Raw genomic sequence first — 22,561 nt, 5'->3', positions numbered from 1 at the left:
CTCTCTTTTTTTTACCATGTCACTGTGAGATTTCAGGCCAGCAATTGGCAGAGCCCTGGAGCAGAACAGTTTGTTAGATTTATGAGCCCAAATAGTGCTAACAGCTCGCCGGATGTGTATACGTCAGCTTGTTGTTGAGTCCCCTATGATTCTTACGAGGGACACACTCCAGCCAAAGTTAAAGCACAAAGTTAAAGAGGACACTCCTACTCAGAAGCAAGTGAAAATTGCGTTCAGTGGTGCTTGCTCCCAAGTTATAGGATTGCAATCTTAATTCCAATTTCCAGGCAGATTTTTAAGATCTTCTGTTGAAATCAGCAAGACTTTGACTAGATCAGGGATGGGGAACCTCTCGACCTCTTGATGATGTTGTTGGGCTCTGGGTGGGTCAGGGATGAGGAATATGTGGTCCTCCGGGTGTTTGGGGGCTCCAGCTCTCCCCAGTATCCACCCACATGGCCAATAGTAAGGGATGGTGTAGTCTAGCAGTACATGGAAGGCCACAAGTGCCCCGACACTGTACAAACTGGGAGCTGGTATACACTTAATTCCCGCCATTGGTCACATCTGCCCCTGAGTCTCCTCTTGGTGACTCCATCCAATTCTGATCCCCGCAGGGAACTTTTCTCTGCCTGTCCACATTGCATGTGGCAAAAGGCAAAGAATAATGTAGGCCCCATAACTTGCATGGCCAGGAGCTCAATGGCTAGTGGAAGCAGTTAAGATATTCTCCTCCCAGCTTTTGAGCTGCTTTAATTCCTACCCGCCTGCAGGATTTGTTTTATTGGCTTGTTTTAATGCTCCCCGGTTCGTATAATTTCAACAGTTGCTTTTAATGCTGCAAACGGGAACGTGTTTTGGAAGATACGACCAGCTCTTGACTGAGAACGAGACTGGGCAATTTTGCTATTGTGGGAGTATCCTGATCACAGGGTGTGTGTTTTTTAGTTTTTGCATCACAGTGGGCATCTTCAGTTCAGCACATGGAATAGCTTTGCTTATCTAAAGCAACTCTTCCTGAAGAAATGGATGCAGAAGTTTTTCACACGCAGGGTTGTTCCTTTGCACTGCATATGAGGCCGCACACCCATGCAAGGTGACTCTCCCTTTTGGAAAGTCTCAAGGCAAGGCCAGCCATGTTGTGTAGGGCAGGGTTTGGGAACTACAGGGCCAAGGAGCCAGATGTGGAACCTCCAGGGCTCTCTATCTGGCCGCTGGGACTCTACCCCAGGCAATAACCCTCCCCTGCCCTGAGTGATTTTGCCTGGCCACAATGTATCTGAAAATTCTTGACAATACCATTTGCCTGTCTGCATGGAGAACAGTGAGGGGTGTGCAGAAACTATCTCACTGTGCAAGGTAAAATTAACTTCATTTCTGCATCCACTTTTGCCACTGCTAAAAGGGATTGCAGCCCTCAGGTTCAAGAAAGGTTCTCCCCCTTTGTTGTAGGGTGAAGCATCCTCCTTCAGATGGCACCATGAAAGGGGCAGTGGGTGATGGATGGAGGCAGGAAGTGGTGTCTGACTGGTGCTGCTAGACAGCCCAAATTAGAGAGTAGAAGAGACACCATTTAGGCATTGCTTCAGGCAGCAAAATGTATTGGGCTGGCACTGGAAATTCTGAAAGGTATAGAATCATAGCATTTTAGACTTGGAAAGCACTCCAGAGCCTGAACTCCAGCTCAATACAAGAACCATGCAGCTACACCACCCCTGACTTATAGCTGTCCAGCCTTTGCTACAATACATCTAGCAAAGGAGAGCCCATCACCTTTTGAGACAGCCGTTCAGAAGTTTCTCCTGATGTTCTAGCTGATACCTGCTGCTTTGCAGTCTCCACTCATTCATTCCAAACTTGTCCTCTGAAGTGACAGAGAACAAATCTGATCCATCTTCTGCATCGCAGTGCTTCAGATACTTGGAGGCTGCGATCATATCTCTCCTTGATCTTTTCTTCTCCAAGCTAAACATGCCCAGGGCTTTCCAACCGTTTCTCATAGGACTTGGTTTCCAGACCCCACATTGTTATATTATTTGGGAGCTAGATTTGTATGATATCCTAAGTGGATACAGGGCCCTCTTTGGCTGGGTGGTGTGTTTTCCATGTTGGGCATGTAGCTACATGGGAGAAGCAGTTGTCTTGAATGCCCTACCCAGTGGAGAAGACAATTTTGCCACACCCAGTTAAAAAGCTAAGGTTGCAGGATAGTGTACTTAAACAGGCATACTATGGTCAATTACTCTTCTTGACTACATTTTGGAAGATAGAGATCTGCGGCATCTAAATGTGAAACTATGTGCCTGCCAGGCAGTGGGGAGATGCATGTTTCTAAAATTGTTGAGTAGGGTGTGTTAGCTATGGGATCCCACACAGCCGCAGCTATGTTAAACAAATGGATCTGTTTCCATCTAACAAACCTGTTGTTGGCAGAGGTGCCTTTTCTCCCCCTCTGCTCTGGCGGCTTGGCTGATGCCATTCCCTCAGAGTACATAGCATTAGCACATTAGTGCACCATGTCAACTTCACACTGTGCTGCTTGCATATAATCACTTTCCTGTTTGCTCTGAGCTCCAGAGGCACCTCCCTCCCCCCCCACGTGTCCCCCTAACAAGGCAGAAGCACCCCTGCTGTTGTTGAAGCAAGCCTGGGTCGCAGAGATGTGCTGTTGTGCCACGTGAAGCTGCGGGCTGTGGCGCATGCTTCCGCCCTTTACGGTGCTAATAAGTCAAGCTGCCCTTGTTTGCTCTTCTTCGCACAGGCGGCTGCTAATTGGGTTTCAAACACAAGGCTTGGCCAGCTCGTCCTTTTGTTTTCTTCTCGTCTCTTAGCTTCCTGTTTATAGGCACCACGTAGGGAAGGATTCTACACCAGCCACGGTGTGGAGGTTACACACTTAAGTATGCAACAAGAGTCCACGCCGTGCGGTTAGGGTTGAATGCTCTGCCCCTGAATGGGAAGCCAGACACTTAATTTGCCCCTGACAAGCTGCACCGCTGTTGGGTAATGTCCGCCTCATTGAAACAATCTTCCCAACAATCTGCCCCAGCTGTGGCCCTGCGCCTTGCAGGATGGGACAAGGCAGGTTTATTTGCAAAAGCACAGCTACGTCGGCTCATGCCAACTGGGTGGTGCCGCGTTTGTCCATTTCATTTCTCCTCTCCAAACCTGGCAGAGGCTCACAGAGGCACCCTTTTGGGGAGCATAAATAAATAAAAATGATGGCTGCTTGGCTCTTTCCATTAGTTCCAGATGGGTTGTTGGGATTTTGCTCCAAATTGCCATCTCGGGCTCATCGTCAGGCTGTGAACCAGCGAGAGAGGAAAGCTGCAGGCTCCAAGTGGAGATCTGTCTGGAGACGTATGAGCTTGTGGAGGAGCCAGGGGTTATCCTATTGAGAATCTCGACACACGCTCCCATTGTAGCTTCATCATCAAGACAATGATGAAAAGGGGCCGGATGGTCCAGCCATGTCCCCTGAGATGGGAGGGGATGCCAGGGCTTTACAATTTGTCTTATGGCATGCATTTTTGTCAAGTTCAATTTTAGTTGTCCGTGCACTGGGGCTTCCATTGTTGCACCATCGCCACCCCTCCCCCTGAGCTGGGAGACAATTCCACAGTCTGATGCACACCACTGTCAAGAATTTTTCACTCACATTCAGCATAATTTTCCCATTTCCTAGGTTAGGCCTTATGTCACCTTCTCCATTTCCATTTCTCCAAAACAGGTTACGTCCCTCTGGGTCCGTCTGTCCATCTTGGCAGGTTCATCTTTTTCTTTTTTATGCTTCTCTCCACCTCCCCCCCCCCCCAAGATCTTGCCTTTCACAAATCATGCTTGCTTCTCTCTCCCTCCCTCCCTCCCTCCTTCCCTCCCTCTCCATATTTTCCAATTGATGTTTAAAAATAGGGTTGTTAGTTTGGTTCACATTATATACAAAGCAGCTTGCTTTGAACTTTGAATTTGCAGTTGGAAATATGGCTGTTATTTGCTGTTTGCACTTCCCTGAATTTTGCAATACAGTTTTTAGTGAAAAAAAGTACCATAATGCTATAAAAATGAGTGTTTTAGCATAATAAAGGTAAAGGTAAAGGGACCCCTGACCATTAGGTCCAGTTGTGGCTGACTCTGGGGTTGTGGCGCTCATCTCACTTTATTGGCCAAGGGAGCCGGCGTACAGCTTCCGGGTCATGTGGCCAGCATGATTAAGCCGCTTCTGGTGAACCAGAGCAGCGCACAGAAACGCCGTTTACCTTCCTGCTGGAGTGGTACCTATTTATCTACTTGCACTTTGACGTGCTTTCAAACTGCTAGGTTGACAGGAGCAGGGACCGAGCAATGGGAGCTTACCCCATCGCAGGGATTCAAACCGCCGACCTACTGATCGGCAAGTCCTAGGCTCTGTGGTTTAACCCACAGCGCCATCTGTGTCCCTTTTAGCATAATAGCTGTTCATAAATGCACACGTTTGGGTAAAATGCACAGTCAACTCACAATTTGTGTGGGGATTATGTTCTGGGGTTTGCACATAAAGCTGAAACTGTAAATAGTCAGAGCAGCTCCAGAACCATCCCCAAGTGGCCATTCTAACTTTTGAAGCTGGTGCACTGAGTGGAATCCGCCCCTCCCAATGAATTGGAGAGTTTTTAAGCTTTCCACCTTGCTTACTGGGCTCTGGGAGGCCCTCACAAGATCTCTGATGGCCCTGTCTCACAGCCCATAAGAAAGCCTCCCAGACTCTGCTAAGCAAACCTGAGAACTTAAAAGCTCTTTCTCTGCTGGGAAAATCCGGTCCAAAAAGAGTTTTTAAGCTCTCTGTCTTGTGTGTGTTTCATTTATGTGATTTCAGCTGGCCCCTGCCAGGTGTGTACAGCTGCGATCGTGCGAGTTAAATGCATGCAAGTGGTGAGTCGACTGTACCAAAAACTGCAAAAAGATTCTGCCATTTACATTGCAGAATGATTTGGAAATGGGGTCAGAATGTACTTGGTGAATAAAGTCATGCAAAACTGACCAGAAGGAGACTGATTTGTCCATCCTACTTAAGAAAAACCACACATTTTCGTCTCTCATAATTGTGTGGACTTAACACAACCTCTTTGAAACAGTGATGTCCACATAAGGAGAGTGGTGTTTGAAAACTGAGGCTGACAAAGCAGTCATTTGAAAGGGTGCCCACAATTTAAAGTAAAGGTAAAGGGACCCCTGACCATTAGGTCCAGTCGTGGCTGACTCTGGGGTTGCGGCGCTCATCTCGCTTTATTGGCTGAGGGAGCCGGCGTACAGCTTCCGGGTCATATGGCCAGCATGACTAAGCCACTTCTGGCGAACCAGAGCAGCGCACGGAAATGCTGTTTACCTTCCTGCCGGAGCAGTACCTATTAATCTACTTGCACTTCAACGTGCTTTCGAACTGCTAGGTTGGCAGGAGCAGGGACTGAGCAATGGGAGCTCAACCCGTCGTGGGGATTCGAACCACCGACCTTCTGATCGGCAAGTCCTAGGCTCTGTGGTTAACCCACAGCGCCACCCGCGTCCCACAATTTACCATATTCTAAAGAACGTGAAGGTATTAATCCCCAGCCCAACAAGATGGAGGCAACTTGTGATCTTGCCAGTCGAGGACCTTCTTGCACGACCATTTTAGAACATTCCAAGGAAGAACAATACATTATCTTGTTGTCCCTGCATCTCCCGGTAACTTTCCACTCAGATGTGCAAAGGTAGTGCAGATGGGGTTATTATTATTTTTGTAAGACTACTCTCCTTGTGCCCCATGGCATGGCTCCTTCCACACTGCACATCAAAGAAGACCATGGCGCAACATGGTTGCAATCTCCTCTGTGGTCATCACCCTGTGGGTGATGTCTGCATCTGCAGCCTTGACAGAGTACAGAGGTACAGTTCTGGATAATGTAGAGCTAAAAAAAAAGGTTCAGAAAATAGCAGCCCAAATGGTAATGTGGGTGAAACATCTCCCTTTTGAGGAACGGTTCCCACATTTATTTATTTACTTTATAAATATTTGATACACTGCTTGATTGCGAAAAAACACACCCTCAAAGCAGTTTACAAAAAGAAAAGAAAAAGCTGTAACAGTATTGATATAAGATTCAGGATGGTAGCAATGTTAGTTTGACGCAATCGGGAAAAAATAAAAAAATTGTCCAGTAGCACCTTAGAGATCAAGTTTGTTCTGGGTATAAGCTTTCGTCTGCATGCACACTTCTTCAGAAGTATTGATATGAGCAGTTTAAAACAGCTATTTAAAATGTTGGGGGGAAATTGAAATGCACATCAACAGCCCACATCGTTTATCTGAAAATCCCTCTTATACTCTCACTATAGTAAATAAATAAATAAATAAAAAAATCAGCTTACTGCGAGTCCTTGACTTTGGATGCTCAGTTTAACACAGCATGTCCTTCAGCTTTTACAATCCTTGTTCTTGGCGCCCCCCTTTCTTTTTTGCTGTTTATGGCATTGCCTCCCACAAGCACATAACAAATACATAGAGAAGTGGTTTGTAAAGCATTTACTGCAAATATTTGTTGGTTTCCTCACACCACGCTAAAGAAGCCTACATTCTGGAGAGGGAATTTATTCCTGGAACTGTATAGTGTAAGCATCTAGGAAAACAATAGATCAGGGGGGTTTTGTAGTGAGGGTGTATTATCTTCCTTGTCCAGCACAGAAAGAATAGCCTTGAGAGAGGCGTTGAAGTTTAACATTTTAAAGAATCAGGAATTTGACTTGGCCAGAAGAGAGCTACATGCAAGAGATCCAAAGGAACAAATGAAAGTATTGGAAGAGGATGAATGAGGAAAGAAGGTGGAAGAAGGCTGGCTGTCAAGGGTTGTCTGCTTAGCCCTGACACTGAGGTCCTCCTCCAAGGGTCTTCTACTGGTTCCCTCACTGCAAGAAGTAAAGTTACAGGGAACCAGGCAGAGGGCCTTCTCGGTAGTGGCGCCTTCCCTGTGCAATGACCTCCCTTCAGAAGTCAAGGCGATAAAGAATTACACAACTTTTAGAAGACATCTGAAGGCAGCCCTGTACTGGCAGGTCTTTAATGCTTGACGTTTTTATTATGTTTTTAGATATGCTGTAGTCTGCCCTGAGTTGCTGGGGAAATCCAACCAGATGGGCGGGGTATAAAGAAGTAATAATAATAAAAAAAGCCAGATAAAGTAATAATAATGATGATAAAAGAAATTGAGGACCTATCAGGAATGTTAACAACATGGATACAATATTATCACTTAAATGAAGTATTTAAGAAAGATGGGAAATGAGGGTTTGGTGAACAAATATCACAATTGGAGAGAGACCTTTTAGAATGTAATGTAATGTTAAAGTGCTGTCTAAAATGTACAGTACTAGATATTATTCGAATGGGAGACAAAGAATGAGCAAGTAAAATATTCAATGATACATTGGGCAATAGACATTGGTCATAATATAGAGATAGAAGCATGGGAACAATTGTGGAATATGGATATAAAATTTGCAGCATATTATGGTTTAAGAGAAAATTATATGAAAATGATATATAGGTAGTATTTAACACCTAGTAAATTGGCAAAAATGTATAAATCAAAATTGATTAAGTGCTGGAAATGTAAAGAGCAGGAAGGTACTTTTTATCATATGTGGTGAACTTGTTGTAGGGTTAAAGCTCACTGGGAAATGAGATATAATGAAATGAAAAAGATGTTTAAGATAATATTCGTAAAAAAAAAAAAAAACCCTGAAGCTTTCATCTTGGGAATTATAGGGGTAGAACTACATAAACAGTATAGAAACCTATTTATGTATGCAACTGCAGCTGCAAGAATGTTACTTGCCCAGAAATGGAAAGAAGGGGTCCTGATGAGAGAAGAATGGATACAAAAACTTTTGGAATATCCAGAAATGGCAAAACTTACCAGAAGAATAAGAAATAGAGATAACAAACATTTTATAAATGAATGGACATGGTTTATTGAATATTTACAAGCAAATTGTAAACTGATAAAGACATTGGCAGGATTATTGTAATAATCTGCAGTTTTAAAATGAATGTAGAATTAAAATAAATAAATAAAGGCATGTTAATCTAGAACAGGCTTCCTCAACCTCGGCCCCCCAGATATTTTGAGACTACAGTTCCCAGCATCCCTGACCACTGGTCCTGCTAGCTAGGGATCATGGGAGTTGTAGGCCAAAAACATCTGGAGGGCCGAGGTTGAGGATATGCAATAAACAATAACACAAAGTTAAGGAACCACAGAAAGAGGAGGAAGGAAGTCGAATTGTTTGAAATGTTGCAATTTTTGTAAAATTATTGAAATGGATACAAATGAAAACTATAAATAAAGTTAAATAATAATTAAATAATAATGTAATAACGGAACTGGGAGCCAGAATATGAAACGAACTAGGGGGGCAGAGTATGAGAAAAAGTCAGGAGCTGGGGACAGGAAATATGAACAGGAATGCAAGAGCTCAGGAAAATGTCGCTCATACAAGGCTCATCTAGAAAAGGTAGTCTTTCTGTCTATAAGTAACAAATGGCCAGCCTGGGTGGATGGAAGAAGGCCAGATCTGGAAGGTTCTTACCTGGAGAGGCTGTGGTTATGTGTCTCACCACATGAGACAGTGGCCGCTTTCCAAGTAGAAATCAAGTCATGGTAGAAGATCAGAGATAGTAGAGAAGACACAGAGGATGGGCCTGTTGGTCAAAGGGGGGGGGGGAGTCTCCAAGGTGCTCATCTCCCTAAGACATGTAAAGAAGATTAAAGAGACCAGAGGAAAATTAAAATAGTGCCAGGTAGAAGGCAGGTAGGATACATTCAGATAACTGAGAACTAGGGCTGGGCGATATCTGGTTTTCAACATCATGATTTATCACCAGCTAATCTTTGTGATGGGGCGTGGGTGGCGCTATGGGTTAAACCACAGAGCCTAGGGCTTGCTGATCAGAAGGCTGGCGGTTCGAATCCCTGGAACAGGGTGAGCTCCCGTTGCTCGGTCCCTGCTCCTGCCAACCTAGCAGTTCGAAAGCACGTCAAAGTGCAAGTAGATAAATAGGAACCGCTCCGGCGGGAAGGTAAACGGTGTTTCCGTGCACTGCTCTGGTTCGCTAGAAGCGGCTTAGTCATGCTGGCCACATGACCCAGAAGCTGTATGCCAGCTCCCTTGGCCAATAAAGCGAGATGAGAGCCGCAAACCCAGAATCGGCCGCAACTGGACCTAATGGTCAGGGGTCCTTTTATCTTTACCTTTAGGGTTATGTACAAAACATAAACAGTAGTTAATATTAAGTAGGACTAGTGAAAACAAGTCAGCTTCATAAATCAGTCTGGACTTATTTCCATGAGCCACAACCCCAGAATCGGTCACGACTGGACCTAATTGTCAGGGGTCCCTTTACTTTACCTTTAATCTTTGTGCTATACCAATATATCACAATGTCTGAAATAAGGATGGAGCTATGTAGAGGCATTGTCTGGCTTAACAGTTTTTCCTGCATCGTGATTTCTGCATAACACGCACACATCATGATTCACGAGATATTGCCAGGTCAAAAATTATGAAAATGATTTTACAATATGGACTTCAAACTGGTTTTGGATGATATCTCAATATATCACCCAGCCCTACTGGGAGCCACGAGCCTTCCAAATGTACTATATCAGGGGCAGCATGTGCTGTTCTCCACTTGAGATAAAACAGGAAGTGCCACTGTCTGCCCTGCCACCTCTAAGGCTGGCGGAGAAGCAGTGCTGGCATTGGCACCAATTCCCAGTGAGATCTCACATGCTGCACGAGATATTATGAGCTCTCACTAGAAATGAGTGCTGATTCTCCACAAGCAGTGGAGGCAGTGGGATGAACAAGGCCCTTGCGTTGGTGCCACCTTAGGGACTTCTGCTGCCTGAGGCAGCTGCTTCACCCTGCCTTATGGTTGGGCCGGACCTGTACTCTATGTATATGGTGCCTCCACTGCCAGGCAAGGCAATTGACTGCAGACTTAAATCAGTGTGGCCGAGCCAAGCATTGCCTCCATTCAACTTCCCTGGATTTTGAAGAAGCGACAGAGGGATGACACTGCTGGCGTAAGTGCTGGTTGGATCACTGCCTCCCCACGTCCTTGCACATGCCATATATTTGCCATTTGAGTTCCAACTAAGATCAAACCAAGCAAGGAACAGACGTCTGATTTCCAAGCTAGCAAGTGCCCAGCCAGTTAATCTTTTTGTGGCTTTATTTCTGCATCGGGCCTTATATATAAGCGGCCAAGAGTGCAACAGCATCATTGATGCAGTTCCCAGAAGAATCAGTGAAGACCAGGGATAAACTGGCAAAATCCCTTGGGGGCACAGATAGAAATAAGGCAGACCCGTTTTGCAAGGCTGTGTCTGGTCTCTCCTTGCTTGTATTCATGTCCAGTGGCTCCCTGAGGCTCTTGAGGATCAAAGGAACTGGATGTCTGTCATCTACCATAATTTTTAGGAGGCATCACTCTGAAATGGCAGTTCTTGGTTTGAAGTGAACTAAGGGTTTTTATTTTAAATGGTAAGACATAATGGCCTCAGTAAATCCCGTAGGCTTAGCTGGAAAAGACAGAGTTGTGCTGCCTTGATTCTCTGTAGATATCTCCAAATTACAGACCTCCGTAGCACAGTCCTAAAGATGTTTACTCAGAAGGAAGTCCCACTGATTTCAATGGCACTTACTTGATTGTGTGTTTAGGACTTCAGCCTTGAGCTTTCATGAGAGAAAGCTCCATGGAACACAGTGCAACATACTTCTGAGCAATGCTTTGTAATACACAGTAATTGCACTGTCTAAGTGGATCGTCAGTAATTCTCATTTCTTGATGGAGTCCTTCTGTAGAGTATAAAAATGGATGTCTAACAAAGCAGCTTCCAGATATTACCTGTGCCAGACATGGGGAAATCTTTGTCTCTTTCGATGTTGCTGGACCTTAACTCCCATAAGCCCCAGATGGTATGACCAGTGGTCAGAGATTATGGGAGTTGTAGTCTAATATCATCTGGAGGGTCACAGGTTTCCCCTTCCTTCCTTCCTTCCTTCCTTCCTTCCTTCCTTCCTTCCTTCCTTCCTTCCCCTATCACTCTCTCCCTTTCTCTCTTAATTTCCCCCAAAAGTAATGGAAAGGTCCTTACCATCAGTTGAAATATAATCTGTCCTGCTTCCTGAGATCTCTAGTTGTCATCTGCTATCATACGTCACTGGATTCCATCTGTTCAGTCCTTCTGAATATTTCCCCCTATCTTTTAACCTTGTTAGTTTTATAACACCCAGTCACTCCCATATTTTCCTAACAAAGTCTAATGTACCAATTTTTAAAGCAGGGATGACTAACCTTTCCTTTGGCTCTAGGGTCACATTTACCTGTGGTCAACCACCCCTGGGGCTGCAGGCAGGTGGGCAAGGGGGGGCACCCCAGACTCTCTCCCACACCTACTCTCTCTCTCTCTCTCTCTCTCTCTCTCTCTCTCTCTCTCTGTCTCCCTCTTGTATGTGTGCATTCACACACACACACACACAGAGAGAGAGAGAGAGAGAGAGAGAGAAGCATACAGCCTTCAGCTCATCTGTTGGCAGAGGAGAGGGCCGAAGAGCCCTCTCAGCTTCTTAAAGAACTAGTGGCCAACAGGGTGCCCTTCAAATGTTGTTGGACATAAAAAGGAAAGACTGTAAGTTGTTGTTATAGGCAGTAACAGCAGCAATAATATTATCGGCCCAAAAATGGAAGCAAGAAGAATTACCAACATTAGAAGAATGGAGGATAAAATTGATGGACTACGCAGAATTAGACAAGCTAACAGGAAGGATCCGAGACCGGCAGGACCAGAGGTTTACCGAATACTGGACTAAATTTACGGAGTATCTGAAAAGTATTTGCGATGATCAAATTATGTTTGTAGGACTACAAGAAGCTCTGTGAGGAGTAATTTAAGAAATATTGTAAAAATGGAAAGGAAGAACTGATTTGTTAGGAAATGTAAGGGCAATATTAAGTTAGGAATTGCAGGAGAAATAATTAAAACGGAAGGCTATCAGAGATGCTGAAGGAAGTCCAAATAAGGATATATGTATAATAATTTGTGTGGTATGTCTAAAAAAATTGTATGCTAAAATTAATAAAAAATATTCCAAAAAATCAAATGTTGTTGGACTACAACTCCCATCAGCCCCAGCTAGCAGGGTCAGTGATGAGGGATGATGGGAGTTGTGGTCCTGCAAACACTTAGAGGGCACCAGATTGGCTACCCCTGTGTTAAATGATCAGTCCAAAGAGCAGGGAGGAGGTGAGATGCTTTTTCATTAAGGTGCTGGGCTCTGCCCACCCCAGCACTTTCTCTCCTCTAATTATTTTTCTTATTGTGCAGCTGCTGCCCAAATCAGTGAGGTCTTGTCAGGGGCAGAAAGTGTTGCTGGCAAGTGAGGGGCATCAGGCTCCCAAACTAAGGGCTAGCAATACATTCTCATGAAAGGCACAGGAAGTCTTCTTAGGGCAAGGGCTGGCGACTGCTGTTCAGCTGCACAGCTCCTTGCTACCTTCCCCCTTCATTAAGCTGCCTGCCCTTGTAACAATGTCACCTGAGCATACCTGCCAGAAATGTTTCACCTTTCCTTGTCGCAATAATTTGCAAACTTGGCCTCCGGCTGAACGCAACCTTTTAGTAGTTGATGGCAGAAGGGAGTAAGCTTAGAATATATAAGCAATTGCAAGGGTTAATTGGAGGAGACAGCTTTTTGTTTTCCTAACTTGTGGAATGACTGAAGGTTGTTTTTAAACTGTGACAAGCCTGTTGTTTTACTTTTTCTTGACAGAAAAATGGCTCATCTTTTGAGATGCTGAAATTTGGGCTGGTGACTAGTCCTTTGAGACCACTTAGAGCATGAGTCTTAGAGAAACAGGTTGTAAAATAACCTCAGGGTTGCCTTTTAACTTGATGTTCTATTGCAGTTCAAGCCCTGCTCTTAATGATGCAAGCGCTGAGTAGCCACACGTTTGTGTAAGAGTGCGCCTGTTCCCCTGGGAATAAAAACTTTGCCCGAAGAAAAGCATTTCTTTCCTGTAATTGGAGTTCTTGTTTATAAGGTCTTGCGGAGGCTGCAACAGATTATTTTGTGCAAATCAGGTGTGTTTATTCCGCATTCCTCCAGATATTGCTGGACTTTCCCTTTTCCCTAACCATTGGTGATGCTGGCTGGGGCTGATGGGAACTCTAGTCCAACAACATTCAGAGGGATGCAGGTCTTGCTAGAACGCCCAGTGGCAAGAATAAGCATTCCTAAGGGCTCTAGTATTCCAAACTCCAAATAAGGCAACCAAAACAGATTGTAGCCAAACAGAAACATATGAACATAAATTATATACAATAAATAAAGCATAATCTTAAATCTCGAAGGAGGCCATGTGACCTAAGTGTAGCAGCCTTTACTGCAAATTTAGATGTATTAAACGTTACAGGCTTGTCCAACCCAGACAGCAGATATTTAATCTTATCCATATTACCCTAAGGGCTTTAGTACACACTCAGTCTGCCAGAGCTTTTAGTTGGGAAAGGATCATTGCCTTTGCTATTGCCCGCTTGTGAGTGAGTCACCATCAGTAGAGTCAGAAGGCTCATTGGGGCAGGAGAGCCTGGGTGGTCACGAATATATAGGGCTGACATATGGTGAGCCAGATCATTGGTCCATTTAGCCTAGATCCAGTGGTTCTGGCTGGGAGTGGGTTTCCGGGATCTTGGGCAGAAGTTTTTCTCCTCACCATCTCCCTGGCCCTTTTACCTGGGAACGAACCCATGGGAGTTACAGTCCAACAAGGGTACCTCACCCCTCCCACCTCTGCTCTGAACATCACCCCTTAATGTCCCCAGGTGTTAACAGAGGGAAAGCAATTCCGTGCTGTTAAACTGCCTTAAATGAAGCCAGACCAGTGACTCATCCAGCTCAGCACTGTTTACAGTAGCTGGCGATGACTCTCCAGGGTTTCACACAGGAATTCTTCCTGGAGGTGCCCAGGATTGAACCGGGTACCTTCTGCATGCAGAGCAGTTGCTCTGCCACTGAACTACAGACCCTTCCCTTTCAGGGAACGGGATCCGCAGACCAGGAGGGAACTTCTCCCTAGCCCAGGAGAGAAGTGGCTTGTGTAGCAGGCAGCACAATCCTCTTCCAGCTTTTGGGTGCCTAAAGGCAGGTGTGTATTTGGACAGAGGGATTTTCCAGGCTGACTAATTCCTGGTGATCCTCACCCCTCCTCTCTCTCAGGAGGGATTTTGTACCTCTGATGTCAAGAATCCACATGTGTCAGACAGCAGACTGTTGCCAGCTGGGCTCCTTGCCAAATGCAGAGCAAAATGCCTTTTTGCAGCACTGGCTGTTTTCCTGGAGCCCTCGAAGGGACATCCAGCTGCAGCATCCCTCCCAGGAGAAACTCAGTCTCCCTTCCAGAATCCATCCCCCTTTCCTACCACATTCCTTCCCTCTGCCTCCATTGCCTCGTAGCCTTTAGCTCTTTGTCTGTGGGGTGCTGCTGGCCAAGTGCAAGCAACTGCCTGTAGGGAACATCTGCTCAGGGTGATAACACAGAAGAGAGGCTCATAATGATCCCCTCTGTGTGGAGGCCTCCTTTGCCAAATCATTTGCAGTAGGCCAGGGCATTTGGAGGGTGGGGGGGAGGTGCAAATCCCGGCTTAATGTTCGATCACAGACCCTCCATTTGAGGACATTAGGATGCTCTCAGGAGCATCTGCACTTAATGCACGTGAGAGAAGCAATTTCCTTTCTGCCTTCCCTCCCCCACCCCAAAGAAAAGAGGGTCTTGACGTGGGTTGGCATCTGCTATGCCTGTTGTGCTGTTGGCACAAGATCTGCCAGGCCACCCACAGAAGGATGCCACGTTATCAGCTGCCAGGTTATTCCTGCCCCCACCTCCCTGCCAAACTGGAGTCCTTGTGCATCGGTTCAGGCCAAGATGAAATGCATCCCTTTTGGAAAGCAGGTTACAGTTTCAGCACATTGCAGAGAAATGTGTGCGCGCAGCCAGGGACCGAGGGAGGGAGCTGTACCAAGGGGAAGAAAGGGGAAGAAAGAGACAATCTTCTATAGCTTTACCCCTGCTGGGCATCCTTTCTCAAAAGAGAGAGACGATCCCTTCTGCAGGGTCTGGTTTCTTTAGGTTATTTTTTTTAAAAAGAGACTCTATCAAATTTAACAGCAGACATAAAAGCCTTAGATGTGAATGGTTTGGAAACAGAAGCTGAAATACCTATTGTAACTTCTCTGTTGCTGCCTGTGGGCTGTTTGGATTGAACGAGACTCAGGAAGGGCTCCCTGCAACATTCAAATTTCAGGGTAATGGGTTTACACTTTGTGACATCCTCCCCACTAGTGGAATGTTAAGGTTGCACCATTTTCTTGTGGGGTGGGAAGAGAAGAATGAAACGAGCCATTTCCTAACACCCCTGCCAGTCTGCTTAAATGAATGTAGATCTAGCATTGTCCCTTGGTTAGCTTTGTATGTCAGCTAAAACAAAGGTTTGGTTGATTCAGTCCCAGCCTGGTGTTAAGCTTTGCGGAATGGACAGAGGGCTGACTATTGCACTGGGCCAGGAGTAGAGAGCATGTGTGTGGCTCCTGAGATGCTGTTGGGGTCCAACTTCCATCAGCCCCACTTAGGAGAGCCAATGTTCCCCAGGTGGCACAGTGGGTCATTGTGTCTGGCTGTTCAGCAGAAGGTGGTGGTTTGAGCCCACCCAGAGATGGCTGTGAGCAGGATTCCTGCATTGTCTAGCCCTGGGGGTTCCCTTCCAGCTCTATGGTTCTGTGATTCTAATGGTCAGGGATGACTGGAGATGTAGCCCAACAAAACTGGGGAGGCCAAAGGCACCAGGTGTACCTTGTAGGGCAGAGAGCATCATACATTTGATGTTCAGGAACTGCAGTGGCAGAACATAAGACTTCTCTATACTAAACCAGACTATTTGGCTCTTTAACCCAGTGGCTCTTCCGAGGCCTTTCCCAGCATCTTCTCCCTGCAAAGCTTTAAACTGGAGATAGCAGGGACTGAACCCGGGACCTTGTTCCTCCAAAGCATGTGCTCTGCCACTGAGCTGCAATAGTTCCTTCCCTAGGGAGGGGATAGGCACAGATAGCCTGAAGAGTTAGGCAAAAATCAGAGCATCCCAGCAACCTTGGCCCAGGGCTGTTTAGGACTCCCATAGATTATGAGTGAAGAATCTGTAGGTATTTTGAGGTGACAACACAGAGTAATTTTGCTTAGCAAACACTTTACTAGCCTCAGCCCTGTTCAGTGGCGATTGCAGATAAGACCCAGATAGAGTGGATCAATAACAGCTGTAGCGGCTGTTATTGATAACAGCTTCTGCTTAGGCGAGTTGAAGTACAAACATTGTCTCGAGCAATTTTTAGCAAGAAGCATTACCTTGATAAAGCGTTTCAAAATCGTATCTGTGTTGCATATGTATTATCTTATTTGATGTTGCGATTGCACATTATCTAGATCCCAGAGCAGGGCCATATGAGGCTGCCACCTTGCTGAAGCTAAGCAGGTCTGGGTCTGATCGGGGTAATGGAGTATCCCCAAAGAAAGCATGGCTGGCTGGCTAGAACACTGAAGAGGAGTGTTCCATGGTGCAACATTTTGTTGCAGGTTCCACTTGCTGACAACTATTTACAGTGACTGCTAAACAGAGCCTCAGTGCTCAGAATCATTTGATTTTTAGCTGCTGCCTGGGGATGGAAAACAATATCGGGAGACTATTGCCTTTGTGCCCCGAATGTGGAGTTCTTGGAGGCGTCAAATTGGCATCTGTGTGGAAGCTGGATCTGATGGACCTTTGGTTGTATCCAGCAAAGCTATTAATATATCATTTATTTATTCATTCAAAGCTTTTAGGCCCTGCTTTCAGTCGGAAAAGCTCCCAGAGCAGCTTACAAAATTACTAAAATTAACGCAGTCCCCGACCCTCGGGCTGAAAATCTAAAAAGGGCATGGCACAAAAGGAAAAAAGGATGAGGAGGGAAGAGAGAAAAAAGCAAACTTTGCCACTCAATGCTTAATGTTTCCTTATGGTGGTCAGTTGGGATGGAGATGGGCTGCCCACAGTTCAGAAAATATGCTTTATTATTACTGGGTAGCCTGGTACGCCTGCTCTGACATGCCCAAAATCCATTGGCCTCCACTCTCTGCATCTTTTATTGGGAATACTGTCATAAACCCAGATTCTCTGCCTCCCACCCTCCGAGATTAATGATACCTGACTGATGACATTCTCTCTTCCAAACCAAATGATCCACCCCGATTAATTCCTGACCTCTAAGGCTCTTGGGAGGGCTTGCCGGGTCATAAGCTGCTTTTGCAAAAAGCAGGATTTTCATGGCTGCTCTGGGGGACCCCGCCCCCCCCCAACTCTCCTCTTTGGAATGTGTCATTCTGCTTTCAGCAGCAGTAGCAGCATGTGACTGGGGTAGGTTATTGATGGATATGTACCCACTCTTTAAAAAAACCCCACCCAAAACCTGCAGCACTTATTTTGTCCCAAAGTTTTAAAGCCTTTTGGTGAATCCTTGCCTAATTGGTCTGGCCAGTAACTTACTGTCCTAGGAATAATACACCCGTTTGAATCTGTAGATGTAGCCTATGTCAATACAGTGGTACCTCGGGTTAAGAACTTAATTCGTTCTGGAGGTCCGTTCTTAACCTGAAACTGTTCTTAACCTGAAGCACCACTTTAGCTAATGGGGCCTCCCGCTGCCACCGCACAATTTCTGTTCTCATCCTGAAGCAAAGTTCTTAAGCCGATGTACTATTTGTGGGTTAGCGGAGTCTGTAACCTGAAGCGTCTGTAACCTGAAGTGCCTGTAACTCGAGGTACCACTGTATTTAACTGGCCACAGGAATGTGCTGCCTTAATAGAGTTAACTTGGCCAAATGTTAGGGTGGTCATGTGTCCAAAGAGAGGACAGTCCTCTCTTTGAAGGATTCCTCTGCTTGAAGTGGTCACTCTGGCAAATGATTGTCAGCTAACACCGCCCCCCCCCCCCCCGCAGAAACATTGATATGTAGAATGCGTGACTCCAAGGAATACCAGGTCAAATACACATTGCTTCCTGAAGAAATTCAGGCTTCCAAGGGACTTCTGTAGCTGTAACTCCCTTCACAACCAGGCTGATCCTACACAAGATTGGATCCCTCCCTCCCTCCCCGTTGCAAATAGAAAACAATGTAAAATGTTATTAAAACAATGTTCCTTAAGATGGATGCAATCTAAAAAATTTCTAGATAGACCCTCTCTAGCACAAGCACTTTCCCTGCACTGGATGTTTATCTGGAGAGGTTTTTGACAGTCTTGCCTAAAGGTTAGGGATGGGCTCCTGCAGGTCTTGTTAGGTCAGCTGGCAATAATTTCCATTCAGACAAGTCTTTGTCATGATCAGCGCTGTTTCCATTCCACTGCAGTTCAGTTTCCACCGAATACCACAGGATTCATCCTGCAGCTCACTTTTTAGTATAATTTATGCAATCATTTATATGATTAAAAAATGATTTCCACCCAAGTCATTTCAGTGTAAAAGAAATGCCAAAACAATGTCAAAAAACAAACCACGGTCATTAATTATGCTTCAGCTGCGAGCTTTAGAAAAACCCAACAATGTTGTGAGCTAATACTGATTGCATTAACTTGGATTGTTGCTGATTGTATTTGCAAGATTGATTTCCATTCCAGACTTGGGGCATAAATGCAAACAAAAGCGATTTCTCCTTCTGACAGAATTCTCCAACATCCCAAGTTGCTCCTGGCGCTTGGGGACACAGCAGAGAAGATCACACTTTGTAGATTCATGAATCTTCCCTTCTGGAAAGAGGAGCTTGACATGTACAGATTTAAAATACAGGTAGCATTACTAAGAATCTCTTAGGAGACCTTAAGGATAACAGTATAACAAAAAGAAGGTGGTGATTTCTTTCTTCCTGAGATGTGGTTGCCATGCCATTTGTGGCTTAATATGCCAGCCTGAACTGGTCATGTGCTGAAAAGCTTCTAGACTAGAGCTAGCCTGGATAGCTCAGTTGCTTAGAGTGTGGTGCTGATTATGCCAAGGTTTCAGGTTTGATCCGCGTATGAGACAGCTGCATATTCCTGCATTGCAGGGGGTTGGACTAGGTGACCCTTTTCGTCCCCTCCAACTCTACAATCCTATGATTCTAGAAGCTTCTTCAACTCCTGGAATGACGATTTAACAATCCCTCTGTTTCCAAGGCAGGCTTATTTTGGGATGGGTGGCGGCAAAGGCGCTCGTCTTCCACCTTTCCACCACGCTGGTTTTCCAAGCCAGCGGTCAGTGTTAAAACCATGTAATACCAATCCTGCTACAACATACAATGTTGCCAGAGTCTTCACAGCAGCGGTCAAAATTCGTCAGATGATGACCTGTGCCACAAACTAGATTTAATGAACACTCACATCAGAGTGCTCTCTAAACTGAAAGTTGTAGTCTTTTATGTACTAACCTTTTATGCTCTTCCATATCCATTTAATGTTCCTAACCCTTCTTTTAGATTCTTTTAGATTCTTACTGTCTTTTAGATATACCTTCTATTTTAATACTTTTTAGCTTTCCAAAACGTTTGACGGATTCTAAATGATTGTACCAAACCCTACTTATGCTGGTCTGTGACCGTAATAAAGATTTGATTGAAAACCATGTAAAATAGCAGTAAGCCAACTAAAAGGCAAAACAGCCTACGATTTATAAAAGAGCAGATACAGGCAGCTGTAAAAAGGAGGTCAAAAATTAACAGCTGTTAAAGGCTCAAAGAGAACAGGCTTTGATGCTGTTGTACGGCAAAAGGGTGGCTTAATTGTGGCTTTGCTGATGAGGTTGAACTCCCAACTGCTGCCCACCTCAAACTGCATGCCCAATAGTCAGGCATAATGGGTGATACTGTGCAGTAACAGCTGTAAGGCCAGAGGTTAGTCCCCCATGTTTTATATAGCCCTCATCGACAAGAGAGGGTTGCTACCCCTCTCCCAGTCTTGAGCTGGAGGGGAGACAAACACCCATACCCACCTAGCCCACCTTGAAGTTCTAGGCTCATCCATGGTCTTCCCATTCCTTTTCCAGCTAAACCCTATCTGTGATGAATGCATCTGTCCCTGGGCCTGCTGACTGCCTTCATACTGATAGTTAATCGTTTCCAGGCATGCTTCGTGGTTTCTCATTCACGCTGGCGTTGTGAACTGAGTGTTGATTTCTTGGTGGCAGGAGAGATCTGCACCTTGGCAGCGGAAAGCCTGTCCCTCATTTCTCTGCAGCAGATTGCTGCTTACACAGGAGCCAGAGTCATTCCCTGCTCCCTTTCAGGTTTTTCGTGGGGGAGAATGGAGCTACAAGAAACTCAGACCAGCAATGTTGCCCCCAACCCCACCCACTCAAGATGCAAAAACTCACAGCACTACGTCAACTTAGCAATCAAAGCTAATGCAGTTCTAGGCTGCATCAACAGTAGTGTCCCGATCATAGTACTATTCCGCCATGGTTAGATGCCATCTGGAGTACTGTGTCCAGTTTTGGGAGCCACAGGTTAAGAAGGATATTGTCAAACTGGAACGTGTGCTAAGGAGGGTGACCAAGATGATAAAAAGGTCTTCTTGTTGTTGTTTAGTCATTTAGTTGTGTCCGACTCTTCGTGACCCCATGGACCAGAGCACGCCAGGCACTCCTGTCTTCCACTGCCTCCCACAGTTTGGTCAAACTCATGCTGGTAGCTTCAAAAACACTATCCAACCATCTCATCCTCTGCCGTCCCCTTCTCCTTGTGCCCTCCATCTTTCCCAACATCAGGGTCTTTTCCAGGGAGTCTTCTCTTCTCATGAGATGGCCAAAGTATTGGAGCCTCAGCTTCAGGATCTGTCCTTCCAGTGAGCGATAAAAGGTCTAGAAACTAAGTTTTATGTGTAAAGGTTCAGGGAGCTGGGTATGTTTAGCCCGAGAAAAGAAGTCTGAGAGGTGATATGATTGGCACATTCAAATATCTGGAGGGCTGTCCCATGGAAGATAAGAGCAAGCTTGTTTTCTGCTGCTCCAGAGAGTAGGACCCAAACCAATGGATTCAAATTACAGGAAAGGAGATTCCAACTAAATTCCTGACTGGAAGAGCTGTTTGACAGTGGAACAGATGCCCTCAGAAGGTGGTGGACTTTCCATCAATTAAGTTTTGCTTGTGAAGACCCCCAAGAACTCCCAAAGAAAGACACAGTTGACACCAATATTAGCTTAAGGTTATTGGCATAATTTGGGCCACAACTTTATTGATTACAGAATGTGAGTGGTTTGCTTAGGCATTGGTTCAACTAGCTGCACCTACACCTCTGGCAGGGCAGCACTGACAACTAGACACCGGCAGAAGTCAGTAAGGGTAAACATACTGGGGAAGCATTGGTCCTACCACAGACACAACCTCACCCCAAATGCTCCCAGGGGCTCTGGCGTGGCCCTAATCCCTGGAAGCGGATCGGACAAAAGCATGGTGAGCACCTGGATTCCTTTAACAGAATACCCTATCGCACATTGGGAGGGGCAGGTATGACAACCTCCCCTCCAACCAACCTTGAACTGATTGGATTTTATTCTGATCCTGATCTGATTTGAGGATGTATTTTAATTGATTGTCTGATTTTATGTTAATATGTTATACATTTGATGTTAGCCGCTCTGAGCCCGGCTTCGGCTGGGGAGGGTGGGATATAAATAAATATTATTATTATTATTATTATTATTATTATTATGCCTAACTGCCAAACCTTACAAAGTTGTGTTGATTTGCTACACGGCAGGCGAAACCCAAGTGGCAACAGCCAATCAGCCAAATGGGAAAAATCCTATCGGGCCCCTGTCCCAAAAACAGACAACCCACGACGGCATAGCAAGGTCATAAAGGTAAAGGGACCCCTGACCATTAGGTCCAGTCGTGACCGACTCTGGGGTTGCGGCGCTCATCTCGCTTTATTGGCTGAGGGAGCCGGCGTACAGCTTCCGGGTCATGTGGCCAACATGACTAAGCCGCTTCTGGTGAACCAGAGCAGCACACAGAAACGCCGTTTGTACCTATTTATCTACTTGCACTTTGACGTGCTTTCGAACTGCTAGGTTGGCAGGAGCAGGGACCGAGCAACGGGAGCTCACCCCGTTGTGGGGATTCGAACCACCGACCTTCTGACCGGCAAGTCCTCGGCTCTGTGATTTAAGCCATAGTGCCACCCACGTCCAGCAAGGTCATAGCAAACCCTAAATATAGGGAGGGTGATCCGATGCACGAGGTGCTAAGAGGAAGCTTGACGCAACATGCAGCAGTATAAATAGGTCTCCCGGCTGCCAATTCTCTCAACCCCATTGGCCAGAATTACCCCGGCAACTGAGGGACCCTATCAGGTCATTGTGGCTATCCAAACAATCCAACCCACACAAACAAATAAGGTCAATCATAGTGATTTCACTGCAACACGTGCCC

The 22,561-nt window shown here is 45.6% G+C and overlaps 1 protein-coding gene across 12 annotated transcripts in view; it reads left to right on the top strand.

Moving 5' to 3' along the window:
* Positions 1-22,561, top strand: part of ROBO3 (roundabout guidance receptor 3) — a 333,100-nt gene that overhangs the window by 184,701 nt on the left and 125,838 nt on the right. The window lies entirely within an intron of this gene.

The sequence above is a fragment of the Podarcis liolepis genome, assembly GCF_965112155.1.
Source record: "Podarcis liolepis genome assembly, chromosome: 16".
Taxonomy (NCBI): Eukaryota; Metazoa; Chordata; class Lepidosauria; order Squamata; family Lacertidae; genus Podarcis; species Podarcis liolepis.
The sequence above is the reverse complement of the archived record's forward strand: the minus strand, read 5'-3'. Positions and strand labels throughout refer to the sequence as shown.